The following is a 23,585-nucleotide window of genomic DNA, read 5'->3' on the forward strand; positions in this document are numbered from 1 at the left end:
CGTGATTCTGACATTGAAAAATTCTAGAAACTCTAAGCCAGGGGTTCTCAATATATATATATATATATATATATATATATATATATATATATATATATATATATATACACGCAGGGTATAAATTCAGTCCTGTTACGCCTGGATATATTCCAAACGGATTGAGATATCGATGTACAACCTTCACCATACCTATTAAAATACTTTTTTGAACTGTTTGGAGTGTGAAAATGTTCTTCCCCTTTATAAAAGAAGAGTCAGGGGGTGTGGTCACGTTACATTTTCAAAGTGTAACCACTATCTTGTGTCATGTCATTTGAAATGTTCAAATTCACAATTACATGAACAAAACATCTCACGACGATCCTAGCAAAAGTTATGGGTAAACAACCCCTAAGGGTGACATCTAAGGGTGTTAAATAAGTCCTGATGCATCTAGATATATTCCAAACGGATTGAGATATCAATTTAAAATCTTCACTATACCTATTAAAATACTTTTTTGGATTTTTCAAATCCCAACACCTATCTTGTGACATGTCATTTTAAAGGTCTATTCAATAGAAATAAAATGACATGAACAAAACATCATTGCGATGATCTTAGTAAAAGTTACGGGTAAATTATATATATATATATATATATATATTTAATTGATATTGATATTTAATATATATATCATTGATTTTTAATCATTTTAACAGCTAGTGAAAGGCTAGTGAAAGGTAAATAAGATAAGAATAAAGTTAAAGTTTCAATTATTATTATAATTGGGATAAGATGTTTAGTTTTGAATATGTAACAAGTACGTGTCTCTAAGAAATTAAAATACTGTCTTGAGCTAGTCGCACATGTTTATAAAATTACTTCAAAAATATATTGTTTGATTTTTCGCCAATGTTTAATCCATATTCTGAATTACTCGAGGTAAATTTGATGGATTAAAACAGTTAGATGGCTAAAAAATGATGAACTGTGATTTTTCTTTATACATGTGAGCTACCTTGTAAAACTAAAACCAGATACTTTGTATGAATTAAATTTAGCCCCTTAAACAATGAAATGTTGTAAATTTAATTCTTAAAATTAATTAATTACAAGCCTTTAAGAACATTATAGATATTTTTCATTCAAGTATAATTTGTGTCTAAGGCTGTTCAATAAGTAACCTGAAGGGTAGAAGACGACAAAAGTGATGATGTTACATAAATTAACAAATTAAAATTAGCTGCCTTATCGCCAATTACCGAAATGTTTACGAAGTTACTAAGCGATAAATTTGTCTTAAATTATTCGTAATTTGCCTCCTTGTAATCATTACTCTTTCCCACGGTGGCAGAGTTGTATACAGTGAAAAATATCCACAGTTACCAGATGGAGCGCAGATTACCGAAGGAGCTCCAATTAATTGTTCTTTAAAGTTTCGGAATTTCCTGTTATCTTCTGGAAAAGATGATGCTGATTTATTCAGGATCAATTACACGGTATTTAAAAAAGTGTTAAAAAAAAGTAAAATATTTAAGTGCTTTTGTGGAATGTAGACTCGATATTTCCTAAATGCATTATAGCTAGATAGTTATACTAGAGTAGTTTACACGTTGACTGTTGCACACGTCCTAGGGCGAAGTAGTTTCGTGAACATGTATATAGCTTGACAGTTATTGTACAGTAGTTTACACGTTGACTGCTCCCGTCCTAGACCGAAGTAGTTTCGTGACACTAGTTAAGGTCACTCAGTATATAACGGCAGTGAAAGTTATATATACATGTATTGTATCTGGACAGTTATTGGTCCATTGTTTATCTACCTATATTATAGTAAGACAGTTACTATACAATTGTTTATCTACATATATTAACCAAGACAGTTATTGTACAATAACTTAACTACATGCATTATAGCATGACAGTTATTGTGTTTTAGTTTAACAACATATATTATAGAGACAGTTATTGGACAATTGTTTAACTATGTATATATATATATATATATATATATATATATACATACATACATATATATATATATATATTTATATATATATATCATAGTAAGACAGTCATTATTCAATAGTTTAACTAAAGGTATTATAGCAAACAGTTATTGGTCCATTGTTTAACTACTCATATCATAATAAGACAGTTGTTGTCCTGTACTCTAACTACATATATTATAGCAAGGCATTTATTGGACAATTGTTTAACTATATATATATATATCATAGTAAGGCAGTGTAAAATAGTTTATCTACTTATGTTATACCAAGACAGTTATTGTACAATAACTTAACTACATGTATTATAGCATGACAGTTATTGTACAGTAGTTTAATTGGATATATTAAACAAGACAGTTATTGTACATTAGTGTAACTACATATATTATAGCATTACACTTATCGTACGTAGATTAACAGTTTGACTGCGACAGATGTACTAGTGCGGGGGGTCTCGTGGTATTGTTCAACGTCACTCAGTATATCGTTAATATCCAAAATAAATGATCTACTGTGGAAGCAGTATGAGAAATTAGTCTATTAAATCTACTACTGTTCAGCATAAGCTTTGATAAGAAATTGTTTTAAGATTGAACTGATAGTGAAATTATTACATTTAATATAAGCAATCGGATTTTGTAAACATACACAATTATTAGGAAGGGAGGCATACAAGCAAGTCGTGAGTAACGCTCCCAGCTGTTGTAAGAGGCAGGCAGACGGTTTCTTGGACTTCTAGAAGATTCCTTCTTAGTTCTCTTCTGTAGAGAAATCTTTAGTTTTATAAAATATTTTTTTCAGTTATATATTTACCACAGTTACGTTATATTTAACACTTGATGTCTGAAAGTTTGTGTAAATCTGTTTTTCGATTTACTTATTCGTGAATTAAATTGACTCACATAAGTAACATGAACATAATATTTTTAGTTGGTTCTGAGGACTGCCTAATTCTTGTACTAATGATTTTCAATAAATACTAAAACATATGTAAATTAATTCTGTATATTATAATGTGAAAAGTGACAAAACACTGGCATTCACAACGGTGCCCGCCTAAATCCAAAACATATACACTCGAAAAATCATAAATGTGGTTCTTATTAACGTAATACGAAATCAGTACTTTCTACGAAGTACTTTTGGAATCTTTTATGAGTTGGATACGAGAGTAAAGATCAAATACCGATGGAATCAGGAAACTAAACAATTCTTACTAGGTAATGTCTTTCAAACATTACAAGAGTTTAGTACAAAAAAAATTGGGATCTGTAAAATAAGGAAGATAAAATATATTAGACTAACTATGACTTCTGAACCTTTTTCGTTTTTTTCGAATAAAACCGAACCAAACATCGAAATTGTGGATTAGCTAGAATAAACACGACTTAAAAGACTAACAAATTTGTAACCTTTGTGAGTTGAATACTAAAAGAAAATCGAAATAACTAGAATGGGGAAAATAAAAGTACTCAATATATCATATAATGTTTTCTCCGTATTAATTATTAGTTATTTATTAGTTATTATATATTAGTTATTTAACCAAAACCTAGATCAATTAAATGAAATAGGGAAAATTAAGAGTACCCAAAAGGTCACACACATCTTCAGGATCTTTCATGAATAATAAAACAAGAATGAAATTTGTAATAGTAATTTGGCAAATAAGTAATACGTATGTTTTCAACAATACTCTCTTGTACATAAACAGTGTGTCTTTGCAAATTTGTATTAAGCAAATAACACCCAAAAATCATTAAATATGGGAAAGGTGAAATAAAGTAAATATACAAATAGCAAATAATTGGAACGTGGATTGAAGCAGAACGTAGGGTGAGTGATAGTACAGAGGGAGAGTGCAGGTGGATGGCCCGGCCAACGAGTCTACAAGTCTTCTGGGAGTATTTATGTAGTATTGAGTCGATCAAATAATTTAGTACCTAGCAAATAATATATATTGAGGTGTGCATATTCCAGTAACTAAAGGGGAAAATGTCTTTTTACATTTATTTAACTTGTAGGAACGCGGCAGGAGCGTGATTGGGAAATGACGTGTTGTCAGTGTGAAATATTGCAAGTTTTTCTAATGTAATATTAATGTAATAATGTAATATGTAATGTTATTAACCAAGGCATCAACATCTAATTTTTAAAGCTGGCGGGAGAATTTATGTAAAATTAGGATTATGATTACTTCACGAAATCTGTGAGATAATATCGTAAACGGATTGTGAACTTAATTCTGCACGATATCTTCCTACCAACAAACTTTAGAGTATAAATACCTGTAATGTCTGACAGTAAAAAGATTAAAGTAAAGGATTTCTTATTTTACCAGGCGAGGAAGGGCCAAGAAGCCCTCACGAAAACGTAACCTGGGGACGAAAGGCTTAAAGGTGACTTCAGAACCACCACCATCGGCTAAGCAGGCGGGCTGCTCGCGAGGACAGGATCACTCAGCGGTCACCCATCCAAGCAGCAGCCACGGTCGACGTTGCTTGATTGGGTTCTCTTGCAATAAACTCTTTACCCGCTACACTGTCCCATTGAAAATAATCACAGTAGTGAGTTATGAATATTACAAAATTCATAAATGTAAAGCATCAGCTTTAAGATCCTATAATGCATACAAAGTAAGTTATTTTTGTGTGTTCTATGCTACAGTGACGTAAAGATTGATGAGTCAGGTAGCGGGCCAATCATGCACTTCCACAACCTGTTCGTTTGGGAAGGAACATCTGTTGTTATTCTACGAGTTTTTATTGCTTAAAAAAGAAACTGCAAGGCTACATGAAACTTGTAGGAAGCTACGAAAAAACCGTACTAATTTAGGAATTTCATCTATTATTTACACAATACTGTATTTTGAATTCACGGATGAAGTATTTCTTCAGAGGCGTGGCAATCCTCTTAATTAAAGCGATACACATCGTATGTCTGCTTACCTTATAATAAATTTCAGGAGAAATGTATGGTATTTATGTTTCCATATTCAATCTTATAACGGATAGCTATTCGTCCAGTGGTATGAGGATCGACAGTATTGAAAAGAAATAACTCAGGAAAAATCTAAAAGAATTTATCACGAAGTGATTGTTCATTTCAACTGGAAGTATCTGGATTTTTCATCTACATTGCATTGAAGAGGAAGAAACCGTCAGATTATCGCCAAAATGTTTCTAATTAAAAGAGCTTTAATTTGATGTACGACTCGACCTATGCTTCTATTTAAGAATTTTCACCAACCCCTAGCGGGACGTCCCCCATAAGCTGGATATCATGGTGAAATACATAAAATAATAGTTTTATATGAGCAAAAGCTTGATGTAAATTTTGTTCTTATATTGTAATTAGTTCAAAAGTTATTAGACCGTCCCGGGACTTTTCAGCACCCCTGTATATATAAAATGTTAGTATGTGCTCTTGTTGGGTAGTTCGAACATTTATGGTACATGCCTGAGAGATGTCTAAAAGTTTAAAAGCTGACAGGTGATACGTAAAAGATTTCTCTGGAATAATTTTTTATAATGGTTTGACGGTAAAGTACAGAATTCTTGATATCAAAATAGGCATTAACATAATTTAACTAAGCAGCATGGTAGCCTTGCAGGTTTTGAGGCACTGTACGAAACACTGCCGCTGGGTGCATATATAGTTTATCTCTATTTCAAAAGTAGATTTACTTTCTATTACATGTACTATTTCACTTTGTTTTTTAATTATCCGTATGGTATTATATTTGACGAAAGGTGCTCATGGAAACAGTATTTTGAAAACGGTTTTCAGAGTATTCATTATTTGCCCTAATTATGCATGCAAGCTGCTCATATATTTGCTAACATAATGAAAAACCTCATTTAATAAGCATGATTCTAACATTAACATAAATTGAAGCTTCTATGTTTGTTTTGAATCCATCAATAACAAAGGCTACTTTTGAACTACATACCAATAAGAGAACCAAAAAACTAACGAGGTACAGTGAATCAGCTTTTATCTCAATGAATCAAAAAGTTGAATCGGAATACAGTTTACTACAGTGTAATAGAACTTAGATTGGGAATGCCGGTTACAGCGTAGTGTAATACACCAGAGTTTGAGTCTTAGAGTCGGCACAAGTTCAAATTACTGTATGTATGTAGTCGAACAACCATTACTGCCCTGGTTCTCCTACGTCGTTGTTTGATTTGATCCTTATGCAGAAAATCTAAAATGGAAAATTCTTGAAAAGTAGAACGTGCTAAAATATACCAAAGTCACGATTTGTTTTTTTTTTTACAGTGTAGCAGCATTTATTAGGAGATTTAGAGTATGTCAGCATTATTAGGTAAATATAATAATGGTTTAGTATTAATAATGCAATATTTGGTAAACCCTCATCATTAGTAGTAGTATAAGTTAATCCGTCATGAAATAAATGCAATTATATGAAAGTGTTTAACTAAAAGCCAGCATGAATACGTTATATGAAAACGGTTAAAGGTAATTAGATCTCAGTCTCAGAGAGTATACCCGCAGTGCATGTTAAATGTTTCTATAATCCTGGTATAAATTAAATTTCTGCGAGTTTTGCTGTTTATTTATATCGTAATAAGAAACGATGTTTTCGTCACAAAGAATTTTGTAAAATACATGTTATAAATGATTATAAAAAGATTATATTATGTTACAAAATTTTTAACCATTTATGAACTATGGTCTATACTAAATATTTTAAATTAAAATTCCCTTTTTAACCTACTACCATAACTTACCTTATCAAACTGCCTTGCTTTTTTAAATGTTTCACTTTTGCTTAGTTGTTGTTTTAGTGGTATATATTGTAACTCAGGTAAAAAAAATTATTGATAATATTAGTTTCTTTGTGGGTGAATTCTAAATCAAAGAGCCCTAACCACAAATTTATTTACTGGTAATTTAAGCTATAGGATAAAGTGATGCTATATCAGAATTTCATACAATGCATCAATACTTCCATTGAATACAAAATTATAATAATAAACAAAATTACATGAATACAGTTTATAAAGATTTTATGTATATACTAAACTTCCAAGTAACTAAACTTTTAATGTATTAAATTCTAAATATAAAAGATTTGTATTTTTAACATATTTTATCGGAAATTAGGTCAAAAACAGTACTTTAATAATTGATTAACTAATAATTAATTAATAAACTATTTAGTGCGTGAACTCCCTGAGTTTCTAGTTGGATTACTTAACGATCTCTTATATCATTCAAACGCGAGCAGTAGAATTAATACGACGACATACAAGATATATTGAGTAAAAACGATGCTGTGAAATTGGAGTTGTACCCTTAAACTCAGAATTGCCAGCTATGGAGAGAGGCAGAGTTAATTTATCTCTCCTCAGAAGAGACGGGAGCCTGTCAATCCTCGTTAGTGACATGGCCCCTGCCAGGGCTTGTAGTAACAGGCAATCCATCACATTGTTTACTTCTGATCCTCTCATGCCAGCCAAGTTGTACTGAGCTTACTTGTTTCAATAACAATGATTGCGTTGGATAATGTATGCCTTCAGAAGAGACGGGAGCCTGTCAATCCTCGTTAGTGACATGGCCCCTGCCAGGGCTTGTAGTAACAGGCAATCCATCACATTGTTTACTTCTGATCCTCTCATGCCAGCCAAGTTGTACTGAGCTTACTTGTTTCAATAACAATGATTGCGTTGGATAATGTATCCCTTCAGAAGAGACGGGAGCCTGTCAATCCTCGTTAGTGACATGGCCCCTGCCAGGGCTTGTAGTAACAGGCATTCCATCACATTGTTTACTTCTGATCCTCTCATGCCAGCCAAGTTGTACTGAGCTTACTTGTTTCAATAACAATGATTGCGTTGGATAATGTATCCCTTCAGAAGAGACGGGAGCCTGTCAATCCTCGTTAGTGACATGGCCCCTGCCAGGGCTTGTAGTAACAGGCAATCCATCACATTGTTTACATCTGATCCTCTCATGCCAGCCAAGTTGTACTGAGCTTACTTGTTTCAATAACAATGATTGCGTTGGATAATGTATCCCTTCAGAAGAGACGGGAGCCTGTCAATCCTCGTTAGTGACATGGCCCCTAGCGGAGATTGTATTTGACTGACAATCAATCAAAAAGTTCATTTGCAATCCCTCTCTTGCGTATTTTTACTCAGCTTGTGTAAATTACAATTATTAATTTGGGCAATTTATCTCTTCATAAGAGGTGGCAGCCTGTATATTCGGCATTGTAAACATTGACGGGGATACGAGTAAGAGTGAGCGGTGCGGACTTGTCACATGAGGGTGAGTTTCTGTCGTTATACAAGCTCTGTTACACGAGTGACAGAAATAGCAATGTTTGTCCTCTAAATTCGTTTTTATCTGATCCCTTTCCGTATACTTACAGTACCTATTGAATTTAGATTCCTGAACTGCCAGTGCTTAAACTTCTAAGATCAGTCTGGTTTTAATCGGCGAAAAGTAAGCTGGATTAGGTAAAAAAAAAGATTTATGTTAAGGAAGGTTCTAACTAGTTGAATGGCTTTTAAGGAGTTGAGTTTAATTTTTATTGGGGAGGACAGTTCTCATTTATTTATAATAAACGATTTAGGTATAAATAGAAAATTTATAAGATAATAAAGAAAGTTATAAAAAAATAACAATAATAAAACTGTAAACGTACTAGAGGAACACATAAATATCGTAAATAGGTTATATTAAACAATATTTTAGTGTTAAATCTAAAGGAAGAATTAATTAATTCACTTAAAGAAATCCAAACCATACATACTCAAATTGAATTTTAGAAATTTAAAATTGTTAATTTTAACTACAGCAAGATATTTTATAGGTAACTGAAATATTTATAAAAAAAATTATAAAAGCCGCTATAAATTTATTTAATAAATCAAGAAAATTGTAAACTCTATTAATAAGTTAGGGACGCGCATCTAACATTCTCGCAGTTGGCAAGCCTGTTTTTTAGATGAAGACAAACGGTTCGCCTTCAAGAAGAAAACGTTCCATTGGCGTATTGCATTTATAGTTCTCATAAGACAAATATAAAAGACATTTGAAGAGGATTCAATGAATTCAAAATTGTGAAAGTATGTATTGAGAAAATTAATAATTTTAATTTTGAAGGGCCTTATTTCTTCAATAAACTGGTTATCTTAACAAGTGTCTGCTCAATTTATAAAAATATTTATGATCCAGCTACACAACTTCTTATATTGTAAAAGCTTTAGCTGGAATTCCAGCAACTGGCCACACCAGCAAGTAATTAATGGGGATGTAATCCCATTTATAATTCTACCCCTTGCCAGTCTAAATCACAGCTCTATGTCCTTTACATTTCTGAACAGCCAAAGCACGCCATCTAGTTTGAGCTCTAATCAATCTTTATATTAAAGGAATCCGCCCTTAAAAACTAATTGAACTGTTAGGGTCAGAAAACTATACATTCCAAAAATTAAAATTAGTTGTTATACAATTTCTTATCTGTGATGTAATTTTCCAGTAACAAGTGTGGTAAAAGCGATAAAGTCGTAAAAGTTGTCTAAGTGATTACATTAAATCTGTGGTTTAAAAATTATAATCGTAAGAATTATTTTGCCCGTGCGTGCGCGCGCGCTTATGTGTTAGCTTTAATTAGTTCAAACACAATCAAGGGGAATCTAATTATAGGCTTTTCTTCGTAAATCACACTGTTAGGTTTTCTTAATACATGCCATATTTAGTTTGTAATGGAATCATTGGACCTAAAGCTACTTATTATCCACTTTCAATGTCTGTCCATTATATTTAGTGCCCGGCTCCTGAAACCAGTGTTAACGTAATAAACTTCACAGCTCAATAAATACCATAATACAATTATACAACACTCAGAGAAATAGTGGTGTTACACATCAGTTGTGTTACAATTACCACCGTTCGCTATTGTTTGTTATCATTGGAACAAACCAGGTTAAACGTTATACTAATTTCAATACAATTGCATTTTTATCACTATTAAAACGTAATTAGTGTGACTCAAACAATCAGCGTAACGTTAATATTTTAAAATAAACATTTGTACATGCAAATGTAAGTTAATATGATAAATTTATAAAATGAAGTTTACTTTTCACTCGTTTCATGAATGTTTTTGCTTAAAGGGTCACAAAAACCTTAAAAATTAACTTTTTATTTTTTTAATTAAAAGATTCGTTGATAAATTAAGTAACTTGGTCTAAAATTCTCAAAAGAGTTTTGTAGGATGTAATATTCGGAGATCTGGAACATTAGATGCACTAATAACATTCAATGATGGTGCAACAGCCACGTTAAAAAGTTTTAGAAGACATGGGTGTGGAAGCAGGAAAGATCTATGTATAATGGATTGTGTAAAGTTGATAAAATAATATTAAAACTGCTGAAAAAGCCTCGCAAGAAATTACTAAAGAACCTACAGTGAAGAAATGAAAATTTAAAGGAAGGAAGAAGACCAGGATTAGGAGAAATAGTCACAATATGGCGCTAGAGACTTTTAAATGTAAGTTTTGAAGTACTCTTTTCTTTCCGAGAGGTTTCTGAAACTTGTTATATTGAGTTTTCATGTACCTGTAATTCAGCTTTATAGTAAGATGCTGAATTGTTGTGTGTGGGTGTTACATATTCTTATAGGTATCTATGTATATAAAATAGTTAATTTATATTATGACTAACAGTGAAAAAAATTATAGTAATACAACTTCATTTTCTTCCCAAAAAATGGATTTTTTTTAGAATTTTTATTTTTGATATTTTTAAATGAAAGTGGGTGAATACTTACCGTAAAGTGTGCTCAACATTGAAAAAGTAATCGTCCTTATAAGCCTAGGAGGTTTCGCTCAGCAGGTACATGAACTCTCTAATGTTTTCCATTTAAACGCATGTGCTCTACCCTAGATGCCTTCTACCCCTAAATAATATGTCGTTATAAAACTATATAGTGAATATCGTATAATAGTTGATATTAACGTTAATCGATATTTTTAACTCCGATTCCGCGTTTATAATACGTAATGTAATCGATACATGCCAATCGTGACTTATATTTGGTTTTATTTAGAAAGGATCTCTCTTTTATTACCTCATCATGGGCGTACATTGATCGGCCACCACCCCAGAATCAAATATTAAATTGTTATAAATTGATGGTACGGAGCAAAATTAGGTAGGGCAATGGCAAATATTCTGGCTTGTCACCCTGAAACTATGTAAAGATCGAGAAGGATTTAGACAACCTTCTGTTACAACCTGAACGACCATGGTTGCCCTGTAAAATACAAGGATGTTTTGATTTTATGTCACCTATTAAGTCCATGTCATTTGTGAAATAATATAAATTTAAAAGACTACAGAAAACTAAAAATTTAAATGTTCACCTAAGAGTTTATGTTAAGCTATGAAAAGATTACAAACTTACCAAACAGATATTATAAAATCACCCGCGCCTAGTAAGCAAACATTTGGTAGACTGCACGGTTGCTTGGATGCAACACGATCAATGGTTCTGTATAAGTAGAGGTTTGGTTTTCCGTTATGAATGTTTTTCTTTATTTTATTGTTGATTGTAACGGAGGATACTTTAAAAATATTTAATGATGTACAGATACAAGTCTTTTTGAAATTTTCATATTATTAATGGCGTTACAAATACTCAGAACACTAAAAACATATTCGCTTTCTCCTAAAATTTAAAGATAGTTGGATAATAGTTAGGTAGCAATTTAAAAAATAAATCATTACTCATAATCCTACGTTCATTATTGAGTGATTGAAAATTGCCCTTATGCAATAAGAACAAGAGCGGTCGCAAGAAAAGCTAGCTGTTAATTTACGAAAATATTTAATAGAAACGATTTAATAGAAAATGTCCAAAAATTAGAGATGTAAGTGGAGAGGTCCAGAATGTGATAGTGATCACTACACTACACACTGAAAGTTCAAATTCCGTTTCCAATTATAAGGTTCATTCACAATACAGATCTCAAATATGAACTCCATACGCTAATACTTAAAAGTACAACCTCACGAGTTTTAGAGATGACTCCTCAAAAGTTATATCTCAGTTGAGATTGGTGCCTAAATTATCCGACGTGTTAGAAGTTTTGCCTGAAAACATGTATGAGAGTATAAAAGTCTCCATGCACGAAGCAGCAGCAAATTAAGCTATATGGGGGGAAAACTGTCAACAGAGAAAATACCAACACTGGATTCAACTTCTATAAAATGTGTCCAAGGAGAATAAAGAGTCGTAAGAGATATTGCTTGCTGCACCTACACAAACTGAGAAATATATAGACATAAAGAGATGAATGCACAAAAGGTAATTATAAAACAAATAATACTGAGAAGAAAATGCAAACAAATCAGTAACTGTATTAAAAATGGAATTAACAATCTTGGAAAGTGATAAAAAGACTGCAAATAGAAATGAAGAGGAAATTCATATAGTTCAAGTGGGAGAGTGGAAAATGTACTATAGTTACCTGCTAACAGAAGACCATGAACAGTCAAGTAGGATTAATCACTTACAAAATAAATCTCCTCAATAATGTAGAACATGCTCTGGAAAAAATTGCAAAACCCAGTCCAGACGGTCTAAACATAGAGCTTGTAAAAACCGGCTTGAGAGCACGGCTCGAGATATTTATCATATTTTTGAATAATGAGAAACCTCCAACTGAGTGAAACAGGCAAATATAACAATACAAATTGAGGAAATGTTATAATTTATGATGTTATGTATAATGAAGTATTCGACAAAATTGTAAAAATTATAGAGGTATCATTGTCCTGTGTACAACAGTTAGAATATACGAGAGAATTCTAAAACAAAGAATTCAGATAGTAACGACAGTCAGAACAAAATGGATTTCTATTAGGGAGATCATTTATACCTAAACAATTTACGTAAAAACATCTAACAGAAAAGTTGAGAGAGGCTAAACCGTGTATCTTACTTTTATTGATTTAAAATAATGTTTATAGCACCGTTCCATTAAGTAAGTTATGATATATATATATAAAATATAAGAGAAACAAATATATGGCAGCAGGAGAAAACGATAGAGAATATCTTGATGTAGCACAATACAAGCTACAAAACTGTGCTTGTAGAACAATAACCTAAAGAACAATAGCTAGGTGTGACGTGTTGAACCGCTCAAAAGTAGCGAAGCCACAAACAAACAAAATTAGACAGGTATTACGAGTAATACGGCATTTAAATCAGTCCTCTGGAATTGGTATGTATTTATATGGCAATTACTTTTTGCAATTAAATGTTTGTCGAAAGTTATATCAGGCTATTGCCACTTATACAAATGTAATAAATGTTAAAAGTCGTTTGACAGGTATTTGGCCTTCCGATCATATGTTAGTTTGATTATTTAAACACACATGTGACAGAAACGGTTAAATACAAAATAATTGAATCGTAAAAAGTAAGCGCTCTTTGGTGTACTGTTGACATGCTTGCCCGGCTAGTGAAAAACTCGGGTTCGAGTCCCGGCGGAGCAAGTCTTTTTTGCGATTCAACGTTAATTGAAAATTATATATATATATATATATATATATATATATATATATATATATATATATATATATATATATATACAGTTTACACAGTTACACCATTGTCCAATAACTGTCTAGCTATAATATATGTAACTTAGTTAAACTACAGCACAATAACTGTGAATATGCAATATTATTTTATTGGGACTATTACAGGTCAAAGTTTGTTTTCTTTAAGATTTAGATTCTTAAGAAGGGTTGGAATAAGCTCGGCCACGGTCGGATAAAATGAAAACAAATTTTAAACACGTTTTAATCACACCAAAAGCCGGGGAAGAACATAGGTCAGTAAACGAATGATAATCGTAAATAAATGCATAATAAATAGAAGCAGTTGCAGCGTTGTTTATAAATGAAATATTAATAATATTTTAAATTAGTTGCATTTATTCACAAAGTATTCCTTTTGAATGATCAGCAAAATTGTTTACAAAAGTCCTATCTTTACAAAAGTTGTATCAGCGGTCAACATGCACTTGTGCGACCTTATTTTGGGCCCAGAATTCTCGGAGACGTCTCGTTTAAAGCTATAGTTAATAAAACTCCAAAACACATTGAAAAAATCTAAAACTTTGCTATAAAAAAAATTCAAAAAAACCCTTTGGATGCCTATTAATTAGATCCTTAAATGAGATATCTTTCATAATGTTACGATCAAACATCAGGACGTTAAAGTGTAACATGGTACCATCTCCATTTACCATTATTCTTATGGAGATAAAAACTCATGGTCGTTTCCCTGTAACGGGAATCTAAAGAACTATGATCAGGTTTGTTGAAATTTTAAAAAATATTCCAGTCGAAGACCTATCGCTCTATTTTAAGTAGATGGATTCATGAATGATACAACACACTATAACTATAAATGTAATGAAAATAGTAATATAATATCATGCATCCAGCCAAGGTGACCTCACTAGACAAATAGTGAGCACCATTTTCTCAGAATTCAAGCAAAAATAATAGGCTAACCGATAGCGTAAACTCTAACTAATCACAGCAGTGCATCTATTTAAAGTTATGTTACAAACATTGCACGAGTTTTAGGATATCTTTGCAGTATAGCTTATTAAATTTAGCAAAAGCTTACTGATGTTTATGTATTATGGAAGGAAATATTCAAGCATGGACAGTTATTAAAGACAGGATAGCAGCGGTCACCCGGTATTCAGTAAAACCAACCGCTGCACACCGATGCCCTCCTGTGTATTCTGCCATGCGTTCGTAAGTTTAACATTTTCAACTACAAATTTGAATCGTAATTAAAAACTTATCCTTGATAAACTCTTCAGTCTTCTATTGAAAGAAAAGTTTGAAAGTCTAAGTACATTTTGATTTTTGCAGATAGGATATCAACTAATATAGTGTATCCTTCAGTATTAAACAGTATAAAAAAACAGAATATGATATGAAAAACATTGAACTGCAAATATTGCAAAAAGAATTTTCGGTTAATATGATGAAGGTCAACAACGAGGAGTTGTGAACATAATCTAGGATGTTACAATGGAGTTGGAGAACATCCACGGTAATGCTATAATGAGGATATGTCTTATGTATCAATAAAAAGAAACTGTCTAGCATATATTCAGCATATACCAGTATTTACTGAAGGACAAGCTTCTATTGACGCTAAAACGAAAGAGGAATTTTCCCAGTGTCAAGTCAGTAGTCAATATAGGCAGTCTGCCAAACGTTTAACACGATGGAGGTTGCAAAACAAGCTAATATATATATACATAATCATTATATATTACGAGTATTTTAAGGTAGTAAACAATATTGTTATTTACCTAGTAGTGTTGTTTAAAAATATATGTTTTTGGTAGTTGAATAATATTTGAAAGATATTAATACTTTTTCATCGGCTTTTCATCCTGCAGAATAAAAATGCTTAAAAATATACTTGGAACCAATTAAAAATATTTTGCTTTATTTGATGTATCATAACACAATATTAATTTGTTAATGACATAAAATATTTAACTATGATAATTCTAAGATAGGTAGTATGTCACCCGAAAAATGAAAATATTCCAAATTTGTTTGGGTAAGTTATAACTTTAACATGACATTCAATTAAAGGTATATTTTCCTTTACATGAGAAAGTTTATATACCTTTGAAATATACCAAGTGTGGAAATTATCTCGAACCTTAACTAATTATATTGTTTTCTTCTTATAAGAATATAATTAATTTAGAGAAATAAGCCAAATATAAAATAATTTATGGACAAAATTAGGTGCTCTGTAATGTAATGATTATTATGCTCGACCGACAAGTCCAGTTTCCGTGTTAAAGTTATGGCGCGGTGGATTTGTATAAATAAATAAATAAAAATGGTTTACTTGTTCACATCAAAACGTTGGTTATAATGTAATGCTGTGATTTGCATTATAAAACAAATTGTTTCATGAGTCTGAATGAGATCAGAACGAATAAATTTAATATTTTATTAAAGTACTAATCCCCAGGACACATAATTATTTCATTTATGGAAATAATGTAAGTGAAAATCTGTTTTCCCTTAAACTAATATTTTATTTACAAAGAGCCAGGATCAATTCAATAAAGGTCAGAACTAATTGCTTCAATCCAAACGTTTGTTTTACTAAAGTGAGTTTAATCAAATACAAAGCAGACCTTTCTAAAAATGTCCGTCAAATGTGTTTCCACAGTTAGCACTTTGTTGCCGCCAGACAAAAGCAGCGTTCTGGTTTTATTGATCACCGACAGTTGTATCTCAGTGAGTGCTAACTAGGTGATTTACAAAGGTATTTGTGACAATAAAAACACTTTATGTGCTGCAAAACAAACACCTGTGATGACAGCGACTAACTCGGAATATGAAAGAAGATTGTTGAAAAAACACACTATAACAAATTCTTTGTTTGAAGGTTAGTTTTGACGATGGAAGGATTGTGAAGAAAACAGGATTTTTTCCGGACATTTGCCTCGTTCAGTGAAACAATAAATCAGTAACACAGCGTTTCGAGATCTGCAATCTGATCTCTTCTTCAGGTAATAACTAACCTAATACATAATTACAAATTAGGTTAAAATAAACAAATCATACCAAAGCGTTGTGGCACGCGTAAGTCAGGAATCACAACCACCATGTTGTTTGTCAACTTCACTAACTCTAGGCGTGACACAACGCTTTGGTATGATTTGTTTATTTTAACCTAATTTGTAATTTTGTATTAGGTTAGTTATTACCTGATCGGATTGCAGATCTCGAAACGTCGTGTTACTGATTTATTGTTTCACTGAACGATGACAAATGTCCGTAAAAATCATGTTTCCTTCACTATAACAAATATTTAACGTCCTATATTTTTAAAATTTTACATCCTCCATTTCATGGATATGTTATGTGATAGAAATTACTTGAGTGATATAACACAATGAAAGGATGGGACCGACAAATAATACAAGAATTAATATATCTTAATAAGCGATTATTAAAAAGTAATTAATTCTCTTAGTTATGTTATAAAGGTAACGTGCAAAATGAAATACGGAATTGGTTTCATATGGCATTATTTCTTTCATCGCGTGCATCATAAATTAAAACAATAAAGGAGATAAGGAATGGAAGAATAGGCGTGATACTCATAATAGTGACCCTTGCCTAGTATACCGTGTATATTATTTTAATAAACTAAATTGATAAATTGTAAAACTAAAATGCACGCAACCACCTGGTGGCGGGAGCTTCACCTAGGGGCAGTTTGCACAACTTAACAAGTTAGTATGTAGTCAGCCTCAGAGATGTACTCCTTGCGATCTATGAAGTCTCTTGGAATAAAAGTATTTACTCTTTCTCAGTCGTTTTGTATCCTCGGAATCGCTTTAGTAGTAGTGATATTGTTCGGAGGCGATAGTTGCCCAGAATAGATATTATACTCCAAGAAATCTCCAAGAAGACAATTCTGACAACTTGAAAGTTCTGCACGTTTTATTGAAAGTATTACAAAAAACCGTATGTATGAATTTGATTTCATAAATTGGCTCCGAAAAAGTTGAATAGGATAATCACGGAAAGTAAATTAAATGGCAAAGATATTTTAATTATTGTTCTAAGTATGTATAACTCATAGCTCTGTTTAAGCTACGCCAAGTAAATTAGTATATTTCATAAGAAAATGAAGTGAAATTGTTTTATTTTCAGAAATTGTCAATAGGGTGCTCCATCAGCAATTAAATTATTTTCCCCTATAAAATTTGTTTTACTAATATTCTTTTGTCATATTCCCTGTAGTCTGCCCTTACACTAAGTCACTATGATTTAGTTTTTCACTCAACTTCCACAAGTGGAATAGAATTACTATTACTGTTTGATTCCAGAAAAGTATAGTACTTGACTTCGACAGTGTGATGGCTATCTTGCGTCTTGCTAAAGTTCTCGGAGAATCCTATTCCTGATTCATATTACAAGTCGAGTTATTAGCCCAGAAATATCCAGGAACTAATAACTTGAGAACCATACCCAAGAACTTTACATTAATATGTTGACTTCCTCTTTTCGTCCCAACTTTTTGGTGGTAATCCAGTCCAAATATGACGTTGAGAAAGTGACTCCTTGGGTTCAAAACCGAGTACCTTACCAGATTTGCACCTTGGTGTAGTAAATTTTCTATCACACACCGTTCCTAGTAAATAGTCACAGCTATTCTCCACCGTTTTGAGCTAGTGCACTCCGATTCCAAGTAATTCCCTTCTCGACTGCACGATACAACCTAGTAATGACCGGTTAGAGCGTTAAACAGGCGATCTTTATTAATGGTCACAATACTCAAGAAAAATGAAATAGGCACATAATTTACCATTCGAAATATCTCCTGAGTGATCTAACGACCTTAAATGTCTTGAAGCTGTTTTTTAAAACACAAAGCTCTAATGAGGGATCGGCACAGAATTTTCCAAATGATCTTTTTGTACACAATCAAGAGAAAAGTCTTCCTTTTATAGTATCAGTTTGGGTTCAATTTAAACTCAGGTCGTAGAAACGTAAGTTTCCAATAAAAGAAATCTGGGGGATTAAAGCATGATTCTCTAAGCTTTTATTGAGTGTTGAAAACAACATTTCTATTTCAAATTGCCACTCGTGACTAAAATAAGATCCTGCAAGCAGCTCACATTTCCGGTCATGTGAGCGGTCAAGTGTTGGTTTAGAAGTCACCTTTAACCGTTAGTCCCCAGGTTAAGTGTAAGAGTGGGCTTCTAAGCCTGATAAAATAATACATATTTACTTCTAAAATCAAAGCACTGCCTTGGATGGATTGAAAGGAAACCCATGCGCAGATGACACCTGCTCCGCCTGTTCTAGAAATTGTCTGAAGAATGTGTGCTCCATCTGTTTATAACTCCCTGAAGACAAACTTCATCTTGAAAACAAGTGAGGATCGACAGGATAATTAAAATAATTTACCAAATCTCAAAACGAACACTTTAAAAATCAGCTAACTTAACAATGTCCACAATAAGGCAAATAGTAGACAATGTCTTAGAGCCCTGCCTTTGGCATTCTCTAAAACCCGTGATAGTTTTGACAGTTACAATTATAAATTATATGTCGCAGATAGACATGGCAAGAATAAAATTACAGCTGAAATGATGAAAATCCGCAATAAACTTTTTGATTTATTAGAAATATGAAGTTTGTTTTACTTTTTTGTTCTCTTAGGACAAGAAGCTTGAAAATTGCACTTAGTTCTGGAAGAACCTTAGCGCTGTGACAGGATATTCAGGATGGGTAAGGTAAGGGGGTAGAGGTCACCTCCTATCCATGAGGAAGAATTAGGGCTCTAATCTCAAAATCATGTCTCCCCGAAAGAAAGGGGCGGCTAGTTCTAAACCAGCGTCTCCAGTTAAGGCAGGCAGGGGTTAGCACACCCTTGTAGAGGCTAGCAAGAACCTCTGATACTTAGGGAACGAACCCCACCAACTCCAACAGTCATCTCCCGCAGAGACTAGACCTATCGAACTACCCTTGCACCCGAGAATCTCGACATTTGCGGTTAGTGATGTGCTGCTCCTGGACATCCATAAGGTTCTCCCCAGATTTAAGTAACACATCGGTTTTTGCCGTGCCCAGGTGGGTTCAACTGGAAGGTATAGACCAGCCAGAAGCGATCCTTGCTGAGTATGCGCGGTATTGTTTTGCTGATACTACGGTACAATAAACGTTTAGCTGTAGTAAATGTAGTTAACACATTTACTGCTGGTCTATACTGAGTGAAAATAAATATTCTCATAAGATGGTAAGCGCAGTAGGGCGTCTGCCGTAGTCAACGTGTTGGTCGTTTTCTTTGAAACAAAAGAAATAAAATATTTTAATTTTAACTTTAAAAAATCAAAATTGCTTATGATTTCTAGCTCGAAAAATGTTAGCTGATGACTTACTATCAACTATGTCGCTTCTGTTTTTAAATATCTTCCTTCACATTTTGTTATTAACTCTTATGTGATTAACAAAATACTAAATGTATATAAATGATGTTCGGCACGAGATGTCAGGTCACATGGTGATTCACATGGCCCGCAAATCCACGTGATTCACACTGTCACAGATGCCGCAACACAGTCTACCAGTTATTGACTTCTATAAAGTGCTATAAAAAGAAGATTGAATTGTTTATTTTTTCTAGAAAAATAACCCATTATGCGGGGTGTAAACTTAAATCATACAAGGTGTAACGAAACTCCCTAGACAAACTTTACGATATTGTTCCATACTCTAAGAGGAGTCAAACACTGAATGCAATCAATAGTCTGTTTTCTTTACCTTCTGTTTCAATGAATGTGTTTTTTATTTTAGAAACCATTAGAGATAAAACAACGAAAATTCAGCAAAGTTTTTTGCAGTCTCAAATCAAGAGAATAATTTATGTTATCATATCACGTTTCAAGATGGTTGGCGGTTGAAGTTTTAATATTTTAATACCGTAAAAACGAATGACATTGTGATCATTTTTATTGAACAATAAACGTTTCTAAATCTAATTTAAAACATTTTGAGACCTACAACATAAAAACTGTTGTAGTGCACTGAAAAATTCTCATTATTTACATGCTTACGGCATCATTAGCCATGCATTATAACCGTTGAAAGCTTATATCTGCACTATTTGCTAACTAGGTTTTGTGACCATTTTGTAGAGAGTTTTGTTATACCCTGTTTAATCATAATATTATATTTTATATAATATATTATTAATAACTAAAAAATTGTAAGTTTTAAAAATTTAATAGACTCTAATCACTATTTATTAAGATTTGGACTGCTATTTTTACAATAAAACAACATCCATAATTATTGATATAAATGGATTATTATAAGAAAGACTTGACAATGTGTCTTTTGAGCTAAGAATATGCTAAGTTTTTTTAAGGCACAATTTTATAGACTTATAATGATAAACCATTCACCACCTCACATAAATATTTCTTTCAACGTTATTTTTAAATGAATAAATTATCGCACAGACTACCCATCTACAGTATAAACCTCATTTATTGTTCTATCCGTTACATGGCGAATGCATGCACCTACTCTCGGTAAAAAGGTCAAGATACCCGTAGTTTGAAAAATAACCACAAAATGACCAGTAGTGCTAAAATAACAGAGAGTTAAATTAAAATTTAGCATGCTTAATTCTGCGTTTGGACATACTAAATAAATTATTTTAAAACAAATTATGTTGCCATCTTGCATAAAAAAATAGGACTTATTCGGATTATAAGTATCGAAATTATGAATTGAAAACAAAAATACACTTTGGATGAAGTGCCAAAATAACAGTACTTCTATCGTTGTTATTGAAATAAAAACTGGAAGTTATTGTTTGTAAATGATTTGCTTTATACGTCTGAGCGCAGAGATGTACTAGACAAATTGCAATGTAACTCCTGTTATTGTAGATCTACTAGTTTGTTTGTGGTTGACTTTGAAACTCGTGTATCTAAACATTTTGATTCGAGAATATGTTCTATTCAGTAACAAGTTTAAATCCTTCAACTAAACACGTTTCAGTCAGACTTCCGCACGCACACACACACACACACACGCACGCACGCACTGTAGCATAATTATGTTATCTGTAACCGCCGCTATAGCGCCTTACACTCTAACTAAATACACCCTTGCTCAAGACGTAAATCTTTAACGGTGAATTTAATACTGTGAGGTACTTTCAATAAACGTTATGGTAACCTACACCAAGAGTGTCCATATCATAAATTTTAACCCGTATTGCACCCGAGAGAATTAGCCCACATTCACTTGGCCATTCAACTGAGCAGGTCTGTTGTATGGTATATTTTTGCTATTTTAGTCCACTAAGAGAATATAATTTATTTTTCTTGTTTCGTGAAATCACAGTGGTGCATAAAAGGTCCATCGGCTTGCAGTAAATGCGTTGGAAACACTTGTTTAGAAGAGTAAGAAATGTTTTCAAAAATTAATTTAATATTGGAGGTTAATTTTTTATCACACACACACACACACACACACACACACACACACACACACACACACACACACACACACACACACACACACACACACACGCACGCACGCACTGTAGCATAATTATGTTATCTGTAACCGCCGCTATAGCGCCTTGCACTCTAACTAAATACACCCTTGCTCAAGACGTAAATCTTTAACGGTGAATTTAATACTGTGAGGTACTTTCAATAAACGTTATGGTAACCTACACCAAGAGTGTCCATATCATAAATTTTAACCCGTATTGCACCCGAGAGAATTAGCCCACATTCACTTGGCCATTCAACTGAGCAGGTCTGTTGTATGGTATATTTTTGCTATTTTAGTCCACTAAGAGAATATAATTTATTTTTCTTGTTTCGTGAAATCACAGTGGTGCATAAAAGGTCCATCGGCTTGCAGTAAATGCGTTGGAAACACTTGTTTAGAAGAGTAAGAAATGTTTTCAAAAATTAATTTAATATTGGAGGTTAATTTTTTATCACACACACACACACACACACACACACACACACACACACACACACACACACACACACACACACACACACACACACACGCACGCACGCACTGTAGCATAATTATGTTATCTGTAACCGCCGCTATAGCGCCTTACACTCTAACTAAATACACCCTTGCTCAAGACGTAAATCTTTAACGGTGAATTTAATACTGTGAGGTACTTTCAATAAACGTTATGGTAACCTACACCGAGAGTGTCCATATCATAAATTTTAACCCGTATTGCACCCGAGAGAATTAGCCCACATTCACTTGGCCATTCAACTGAGCAGGTCTGTTGTATGGTATATTTTTGCTATTTTAGTCCACTAAGAGAATATAATTTATTTTTCTTGTTTCGTGAAATCACAGTGGTGCATAAAAGGTCCATCGGCTTGCAGTAAATGCGTTGGAAACACTTGTTTAGAAGAGTAAGAAATGTTTTCAAAAATTAATTTAATATTGGAGGTTAATTTTTTATCACACACACACACACACACACACACACACACACACACACACACACACACACACACACACACACACACACACACACACACACACACACACACACACACACACACACACACACACACACACACACACACACACACACACACACACACACACACACACACACACACACACACACACACACACACACACACACACACACACACACACACACACGCACGGCACGCACACACACACGCACGCACGCACGCACGCACGCACGCACGCACGCACGCACACACACACAATGCACTTTTGATTACAGTTTTTATAACAATCAGAGTTGGTCAAGCTATTATAAATACTATTATACTATTATATTACACGATATCAAGAAGAAAATATCGGGAATACAAGAAAAATTATGATGTTGTAATAACAAGTTACATATTCACGAAACTTCGAAACTCTGTATTTTAAATGGACCCAGCCTCACTACAGAATTTTTAAATTATTAGG

General features: G+C 33.0%; 1 protein-coding gene across 1 annotated transcript in view; it reads right to left on the reverse strand.

The window, feature by feature from the left end:
- Nucleotides 1-23,585, reverse strand: part of LOC124368919 (alkaline phosphatase-like) — a 107,404-nt gene that overhangs the window by 43,363 nt on the left and 40,456 nt on the right. The gene's annotated exons all lie outside the window — the stretch shown is intronic.

The sequence above is a fragment of the Homalodisca vitripennis genome, chromosome X (genome assembly GCF_021130785.1).
Source record: "Homalodisca vitripennis isolate AUS2020 chromosome X, UT_GWSS_2.1, whole genome shotgun sequence".
Classification (NCBI taxonomy): domain Eukaryota; kingdom Metazoa; phylum Arthropoda; class Insecta; order Hemiptera; family Cicadellidae; genus Homalodisca; species Homalodisca vitripennis.